This window comes from Helianthus annuus, chromosome 11, assembly GCF_002127325.2.
Source record: "Helianthus annuus cultivar XRQ/B chromosome 11, HanXRQr2.0-SUNRISE, whole genome shotgun sequence".
Classification (NCBI taxonomy): Eukaryota; Viridiplantae; Streptophyta; class Magnoliopsida; order Asterales; family Asteraceae; genus Helianthus; species Helianthus annuus.
Window position 1 is genome coordinate 35,980,305 of NC_035443.2, and position 8,379 is coordinate 35,988,683.

Sequence of the window (8,379 nt, forward strand, 5' to 3'; positions counted from 1 at the left end):
CCGGAAAACTCTCCGGCTGACGTTGATGAGTAGTTCATTTACATCATCTCATTTCCAGCGAGAATCGGTGGTTCCAATGAGTATGATTGCTGTAGAGGTTCTCTTAAGTAGAGCATTGGAGTTGATTTTCTTGCATTTTCTAAACTTCTTATGTAAGATGACATTTCTTCAAGTCTTTTTATTTAACTTTCTGCAACAATTTAAACCATTCTGGTAGTGGTGGGGCTCGATTCAGTGGTGGTGGCTGGGATACAGTGGTGGTGGGTCTCAATTCGGTGGTGGTGGCTGGGATACGGTAATGGTGGTGGCTGAATTTGGTGGTGGTGAGGTTGGTTGAAGGGATGGGGTTAGCTGAGAGAAGGAGACAGTGTTGTACGTGTATATTAAATAATTTTTTTTATTTTTTTAAATAAATGAGTAAAATTACCGATCTACCCTCCTGTGCAAGTCACATGATCAGATATGACTTAAATTTTTACATTAGTTAGTGGTAAAGGACAAAAGGTGCAATGAGTTTTCAAAATAAAGGAGTGTGACTGTAATTATTGAAGTTAAAGGCTATCCATTGCAATTCGATACAAAAATAAAGGACGAAAAGTGTTATTAACCCATGAAGATAATATGATATAGAAAATCAAATAAATAATATTATAAATGAGAAGTATACATTAAATTCAAACTAAATAACAATTATCTATAATTAAGTATAATTAAGTAGAAAAGATTAAACTAAATAATATTTAGTAAGAAAGTTATCGATAATTAATTAAAAGAGATTAAACTAAATAATAATTATCCATAAGCTATTGGCAGGAAAATCAAAAGATACATGGTCTAATATGATGACAAGTGTCCCCAAAATAATTTCTTTTATTATATAGTATTAGCGGTAAGACCCGTGTGCAAACACGGGTCGTTTCTTAGAAAACCATACATAACACATATTGACAGAGAGTAAATAAATAATTAGTGCAGACTTACAAAATTGATATAAATTAATGATCAATAGGTTTATTCAACAATAATTCCATTATGTTGATAGCAAACCACTGTTGTATATTAAGTGTTAAAAATTTATGTTGCTTTCCAACAGACTTTAATAAGAACTGTCATCCATTATCTCCAACAGAGCTTGCCAGATGGATAGATAGTAACTATCAGATGTTAGTCAACCCATGTTAAAAAGGCCAGTCAACAGAAACTACAAAGGTCAGTAAACAGATATTAAGAGAATAATGTTATTAACAACATGTGTTAAAAAACCATGCATAACACATATTGATAGAACATATACATATGTGTATAGGTATTGTACCAAAACGTGTTATCTATTATAGCTAAAAGACAACTATAGACATGCATCATCAGTTAATATATAAGATATATATGAGTATTTCCATTGTGCTATCCACAAAAAAAGTAGCACCCACCCATTGACAATGAAACTTGTTTATAGACATAACTACACATATAGAGCATGTCTAAGAAGCAAAATTAGTACCACCAACGAACCAAATGTACAACCACAAACAATCATGACATGAAACTAAGAGGACTTTATCTTTGTCACGATATGCACAACTTTTTTTTAACTTCAGCAATTGAGTAGACTTGTGAAACTCTAACGAAAGTTCATCACCAAAAGCAATATTGCAAGATCTCAGATAAGAAGACCATCTAACAACAGCATAGTTGAATCCAGTATTGGTTTTTTGAGATGTTGTAAACAATTCCTGGACTTCACATTTGAGATTCTGGATCTTGATAGGCTTAGGATTATCAGTATGCAGATCCAACGCAGAAGATACATCTGATGGCAGTTGCTAAAAAATAGAAAATTGAATAGTGAATTTTATAAAAAATATTGATATATAACTGAAATTGTTGAAATAACAAAACAAAGCAACGACTGCAAAAGCTTACAAGTCTGTCTTCAGCATGTGTGGTGAAGTGTAAGACCGATTCTGAAGTGGATGATACTAAACGAACCTTTCGAACTTTACACAGTCTATCAACTGCTTTATTATCCTCTACAATTGTCTTGTCACGAAGTTTGCGCATCTTTTCCACCTAAGTAAATTAATTTAGAATATAACAACTCTAAATTCTTGAAATTTTATAACTTTCTTTATCAACACAAACTATCTTCTCAACTCAGCTTTGAAGTTTAAGACTCAATCATACAGAAGAATATCAATATATTGAGACAATAATAAAATAGACAGTATAAAACTAATAAACACTTACATTAGATACAACACTTGAAGAGGCAGAAATGTCACGAACAGGAAAATCTTTAGACTGTAGTTGACGATCGTTAACATCATCAGCTATTTTTTACAGAATGATCTTCAGGCTACAACAAAATTTAAAAAAAAACCTTCTTATACTTATAATACAATAAAATATATGCGTAGAAAATTATAAATTTACATCATTTTTAACATCTGACTCATCAACCAGACACACAATCTTTGAATCAAATAGCCCATCATCAGCAAACTATATTTATAAGAAGGATCATATATAAGAAACCATATTTTAAATCATAATAATATATAAATATTACATGTGTATATATACATTAAAAATATCCTCAAAACTCGTAAGCTGCTTAGAATTACCAACCAAAGCTCCAGTATCCTCATCATCCAAAGCAACATCCCCGGAATCCAGAAGCTGTTTGTGTTTAGCCTACAAAATGAGATTTCAAAAGTTATTAGCATAATATAATAAAAGTTACTTATCACCGTCATGTTATCAAACAATGTATTTTATCATCAAAATTTTATACCACAGCCAATAAATCAAACCCATCATCTCCATAAACTGAATCATCCAAAACAACTACATCAGCTTTTTTGAAGGAAACCTCAGTTCCAGTCTCGGAATGGAAAACGGAAAGCTCAAACGTTTTAGATGCAATCATGGTGAAAACCATCCAAGATTCAACTGGTATGGGAACTTCTTCAATCAATTCCAAACGTTTTAACCAACCCGGATTCAAACATTTTGACCATCCATCAGTAAATCCGCATCCGTCAGTCCATCCTTTCATCATCACATTCCAAAACCTTTCGCCAACATAGATAGTTGCCATCCCATACTCGTAATTTTTACCATAGAATTGTTTCCAAAATTTGTCAGCAATTAGCTATAGAAGAAGCAAATGAATATTTAGCGCAGACTTACAAATTTGATATGAACTAATGAGCAACAGAAGTTACAACGAATTAGTCAACAAAAGTTAAAAGGAGAATTACTCAACAGGGTTAGTCAATAGTAGTTACAGTATTTACACATAACCTAACCACTTTTGGCTATCAACTATTACATACCTCTGTTGCTATCCAACAGAGGTTTCGTAACAACTGTCATCCATTATGTCCAGCAGAGGTTGCAACGTGGACATATCTTAAATATCTGATGTTAGTCAACCGAGGTTAAAAGACTTAGTCAACAGAAGTTAAAAGGTTAGTCAATAGATGTTAAGATTATAAGGAAACAGACGTTAAAAGGGCAAACAGATGTTAGCAAGCTGTTGAGCTAGCATAAAATATTTAGAGTAAGTAACAAAATAATATATCGTTACTTATAGTCATGCCAACTTCAGGGCTAATATTTGCTCAGATGTAAGAGTTCTCGTAGACTTTTTCTTTAAAACATGAGACAACGATTGACAAATGTCCAATAGCTTTCACCAATACAGCATCTTTCGTTTTCAAACAACAATCTCTAACAAACTTTGTCCATCCATCCGTAAATATACAATGATCATCTCTCTTCCTTACTCGTACTAACCATGATTTGTCACCATCAAGTAACTCTACAATTCGCCCATACGGGACCTCCTTGCCCCACAACAGAGTCTGAAAATCAAGTGGTATATTCTACAGCAGTAGTTAACAAACATCTTACATCAAAAATTAACACAGAATCCTAATAGTAGAAGGAAAGTTAAAAAACATACCAAAAATATAAAATCATCTTCATTAAGGAATTGTAAAAAGGATGGTGTTTGATTGGTTAGATTCATATCTGCAATAAACAATATAAACTTACAAGTTATAAAAATGAACAACATCCAAAAAAAGTCATAGACAAACAACATTATAAAATAGACATCACTAACATCCCTTAAAATAAATCAGCACTTAAAAAACAAAAGTACCAAGTATTAACCGGACTATTTGTATAATCACACACTTAAGGTATTATAAAAACAAAGCACAAAATGAAAATCGTCATCTCTCACAACAATTAAGCAAATGAGCATAAAACAAAAATTATATGGTTGATTCATCAATCGTAATGTAGAAGACAACATCACGAAGATGCATGCACAAATTGTGACAGAGAATGCTATCAGTAACTTCATTTAAGTTAATGCAGTACTTAATCAATAAAAATACACCGGATTACAACAACTATTATTTGCTTCAAGAGAGAATATGAAACGCTGTCAGTGATAAACACATACTCATAACATCAAATAATGATTAATCTAACATATATAATACAACCAATAAATTTAAAGAAACAATACTTGATTTTATAGTGTGTAATCTATATTATGCAATAGAACCTTGTCGATTTTGATAAGAAAGTTATTTGAGAAAACTTCCGAATATGTTTTCTGGAGCTTATATTCAATAATGAAGATGAAAAGTATATTAAATGGAGTTGATACAGATGTTACATTTACACTGGTTGGTTGAAATTAAATTTTGTAAAATTTATACTTTACCTCCTTTTACATTAAAACAGGACAATTTTGCACAGCAATAACCACTGCTTGACTATAAATTTAAAATGCTAAATACGAAAAACTTATCTATTAATTTAATATATTTATATTTATATAATTAAAAATAGTTTTTAAATCCCGATATTAAAGATTATTATAAGTTAAATAAATAAACAATTACAAGTTAATAGAAAAATATCTTATTTTCAACAATCCCAATACAATCTCACCTCTTCTTCTCCGGCGAAAAAACTCTACAATTTCTTCTTCCTCAGACTTAACGATCAGAAGTTTAAAGTTTTAGATCAGGTATTTTTTTTTCTCTTGTGTATTTTACATGTACGCTTTAACATGTTCCTTTCAGTTTCCTCATTTCAAATTATATAAACATCAAAATCATAATCTACTGATGTTAAAATAGATAAACTTATATGAACTTGTTTTCTTTATTTTATAATAAGATTTATATCAACCTATTTAGTTACATTTTGATTCATTCCATCTAAATAACAATCTGAAATATTATTGTTTAATAAATATTTGGTTGTAAATTTTACGAATGGTTTTAAATTATTGTATGAACTGCCATGTAGTGTTGATACATTTGTTCTATCAATATTAGTTTTGATAAAATATTCTACAATCAGTTTATAGTACTCATATGTCTGATTTGTAAGTGAATATAGCCTTGTTTGCTGAAAAAAACTGAAGTTTGAAGTTGACACAAACATGGATATTTGAAAACTTTATTGCCATATAATATTTTTTATTATACAAGAATAAAAATTTGATCTTACACAGTGTTAGATTCATATTGTTGGTTGTAGGGACCATATTGAAGTACACAACATATAAATTTGGTCCTACAGAGTGTTGGATATTTTTTTTATACCTTAAATAGAATGTTTTTCAAATACAATTGATTTTATATTTTAGTATTTAACTGTTATTGTATTTTTTACTTTCAGATGGAGTTTATGATAATTATCAACGTCTCTCAATTGGCAGACCTAAATGATGGATTGGTAAGCTATATTCTTAGAACAAATTAGCTCAAATCACAATTGTAGGCTAAAAACTGTATTTATAAAATTAAAGATATATTAAATGTTGTGTATTTTATATACATAGGTACTTCCAAGGATAATGAGTAACCAATTACCAAGAAAGTGTAAAGTGATAAAGTTGGTTGATTATACGGGTTTTAAGTATAAGATTGCAGTACAGAGCATCGGTCATAAAAGTAAGAGGATAAACGGGCCAGAATGGACTCGGTTTGATGAAACTTATATAAATAATAACATAGACAAGTTGTGTTTAAAAAAAATGAAGGACGCAAAATTTGAGATAAATGTTTTGAACAATGAGGGATTGGAGATTAGAAAAGATGGCTCGAACAGAGATTATGTTCATGGTTGTTTGATACAGGCTGAAGAAGAAACATACTGCAAGTAGGTTAAAAATTGCTACTTATTTTTATATATTGCCAGTGTATCTTTTGGACTGTTAGAAAAACTTCTAATTTATATTTTGTATCCTATATAAAATCTAATATGACATTTCTAAAATATATGAAAATTATAGCATTTACCACACGTTTTGCTGAAGCTGTTGTCGCAAAGAAGATTAAAAATTGATAACTTGGTTGCCAAAGTACATGGACCAAAGCAGAGTAGTAAAGTTGGTGTGCATTATGTTTTCTCTCCTGAAAACAAAAAGGGATTAGCTGCTGGTTTTATGGGACCAGGATGGACAGCTTTTTGCTTCGAAAATGACATTGAGGAAAGCTGCCAACTGCTGTTTCAATGGATGGAAAGTACTCCTGAAGACGACTTTAACTTCACTGTGAAGGTTTTTAACAAAGACGGGATTGCACTTCACGGGGAGACAAAACATCACTGCAGCCGTACCAATCACCAACACCGCAAAGGGCGTCCACATTATAAAAAATAGTTTGGATACCATGTTTTAGAAACACACAGCTTGGTATTTACATATCTACTTTTAATATGGTTGATTTTACTTATAATCTTGGATCTATCTGTTATTACTTAAAATATATGCTGTTTTGAATGAATAACTAAAGAAAGAATTTTCCTTTATAGGCAATACCGAGGAACTTTGTTCGAGAACACCAGCTAAATGATTACCGTAGAGCTGTGCTGTCATTTGGTCATGTGAAGTTTTTGGTACAACTGGTTGTTAGGAGAGATCCTAGAAGACCTGACGACAACAACCATCTAGTTATGCATACAAACTGGCAGCGTATCATGGATGAAACAGGAATATCTATGGGGAAAAAGCTGAGGTTTGAGATAGTCGAAGAAAAAAGTGTAAGAGGAGATAGAATACACTTTGAAGTTTGTTTACATGATCTTTGAACACTTTTTCAGGCTTTAATAATTTATGTTTTAGTTGACATGTTTGATGGACAAATTTCTTCTTTGGAAACTAACTTAAGAATGAAGTTATGTAGTCGTAGTATATACTTTCAAAACTTTGTGATTTTACCTCTGCTGATGAAGCAAAATGTATGATGAACCTAAGTTCTGCCGTGCACCAACAGATATTACACAATTCAACAGAAGATCTATAATATAAAATCTTTAATAGATGATGATCAACAACTCATAAGGTCTGTTGAAGCACGCTATAACAGTGCTTAGCCTTTAACAGATCTTTAACAGTGCTTAGGGGTTAACAGATGTTAGCACGCTATAACAGTGCTTAGCCTCTAACAGATGTTAATGTATCTCAGACCCCAACAGTTTTCCGACTAACTAATTAATTAAATTTTCATTCATCAATCTAACAATAACATACAACCCTACTACTTATCCAGTCCATCAATAGCCAAACAAACTCTGCTGATGAACCAAAAAGTCTGTTAAGACAAAGACTGCTGAAGCAAATGTCTTCTAAAGAGAACCTCCGCTGATGAAGTAAAATGTATGATGAACCTAAGTTCTGCTGTTCACCAACAGATATTACACAATTCAACAGAAGATCTATAATATAAGATCTTTAACAGATGATGATCAACAGCTCATAAGGTCTGTTGAAGCACGATATAATAGTGCTTAGCCTTTAACAGATCTTTTAACAGTGCTTAGGGGTTAACAGATGTTTGCACACTATAACAGTGCTTAGCCTCTAACAGATGTTAATGTATCTCAGACCCCAACAGTTTTCCGACTAACCAATTGATTAAATTTTCATTCATCAATCTAACAATAATATATAACCCTACTACTCATTCAGTCCATCAATATCACCAAAAATGTATATAATGTATAATAACAATATTATATAACAAACAAAAGGTTAACCTTACTTGATATTCAAACCGTAGGCATTACATACCATATTCATCATCGTAGCCTTTACAAACCAAACTTTTAACCACAGTTTGTTAAAACAACAGTTAACAGACATAAATAAAAACCACAAGGATTCTTCAAAAATAAGTGGTTTCTACTTATCTCTCATAAGAATTGTTTTTTCATAAGCATCTAATTGTTAACCTTAGTCAGCTTCTTCCGGGTTCTTCTCAGATTAGTGGATAGCTCACCAACGTTGACAACATCAGCATCTCGAGCCATCCGCTTTCCATTGGAATTGATCCAGAATCC